We start from the raw sequence: 1,612 nt of genomic DNA, 5'->3' as shown, positions 1-1,612 counted from the left end.
TTTTTTTTTTTTTTTTTTTTTTAGAGATGGAGGTCTCACACTGCCTCTGCCTCCCAGAGTGCTCCCAGGATTACAGGTGTGAGTCATGGCCCCCAGCCCAGTGTTAAATTCTTGACTGTAATAGTTACATTAGATATGTATGAGGGTATCCTTGTTCTTCAGAAATGGTCCCTAGGGGCAAAGGGCTGTGATGCATCCAGCCTGCTCTCAAATGCCTCTGAAGAGAAGGGAAAGAAAAACATAAAGTGATATGGTAGAATGTTAAGCATTGGTGTGTTTGTCAAAGCCATGTGAAAGTTCTTTGACTTGCTCTTAACTTTTCTATAAGTTTAAAGTTATTTCAAAATATAAAATTAAAAAAGTGAAATAAAAAAGCACATGCACACAACGTCTGGTGTAGATGTTAGAAGTTGGCAAGCCCACCCTGAGAAATGCAGGTTAAGAATAGCTGCTCAGAGGCTGTATTTATTGACACAAGAGTTGTAAATTGAGCTAGTGTTAGATTATAAAGGCAAAAATAAGAGGCAGAATGCTTATGTCAAGTCTTATCCTTGACTTACCCGCCTAACGTATAGCGTGTGTGAAGCAGATTGCTCTTTCCTGTTGAACATAAATGAGGTCTTTGGCTGGCATGTTGAGTCCATGTTGAATGAAAATACATATTATACATTTAAGCATTGGAATTGCAGCTCAGAGTGGGAAGTTAATCACCCTATGTGGGAGAGGAATGAGACTCTCCCATCTCACTCTAGCTCCTGGGCATATGCCCAGTGAGGGGAATGGCAGGCAAAGCCTGCACCATTTATGTTTAAATCTAAAGTTTGTTCATTAAAAAAAAAAAAAAAGAGGTAACACACTTGCTGATACAAAAATTCAAAAGTACAAAAGAGCATTCAGAAACACAAAGCTCCCATCTATCCCCTTCCTCTCTGCACAAGCAACCTGTCTCAGCCAGAGGAGGCCACACTATCCTGCGGTAACAAGTATCCCCAAAGCCCCAGGTGTTGAAGCAATAAGAGTTTATTTTCCACTCACACTACATATGCACTGGGGCTGGCCAAGGCCCTTGTCTGTCATCATCCTTATTCTGGGGCCTTGGCTGATCTGTCTGGGACCTGAAACAACAGAGCAGCCATTACCTGAAATATTACCAGTGACCACAACAGAGAGAAAAGGCAGAGTGTGGTATACTGTCTCTACCCACAAGGGTGGTTCTGCTCACACTTCACTGGCCAAGGCAAGGCACGTGGTCACAGCTAACTTCCAAGTGGGCAGGGAAGTAGAATCCTGCCATGTGCCCACAAAAAGAATTAGAAATACTTGGTGCAGCAAATTTATAGACAGATTCTGCCCTTCCCTCCTTTTCACAGACGGTAGCATGCAGGATACACTGTCCTGTACTTGAGTTCTTAATAGATCCTGCAGATTGTTTCCTGCTGGGCAAACTGGACAACCAAAAGGCATCCTCACTCTCCTTTACATAGCTCTAGCATTACTCCTATTTCTGTCTCCAGCTCCATGTAGCTGGGTGCACCCAAGTTAAAATGTGTATGATGTGACACCTCTAGATTATTGCATGAAGCAGGTTAGAAAGCAGTTCTATATATAGGAA

Source organism: Otolemur garnettii, unplaced genomic scaffold (assembly GCF_000181295.1).
Source record: "Otolemur garnettii isolate 467f Iridium unplaced genomic scaffold, OtoGar3 scaffold00264, whole genome shotgun sequence".
NCBI lineage: Eukaryota > Metazoa > Chordata > Mammalia > Primates > Galagidae > Otolemur > Otolemur garnettii.
The sequence above is the reverse complement of the archived record's forward strand: the minus strand, read 5'-3'. Positions refer to the sequence as shown.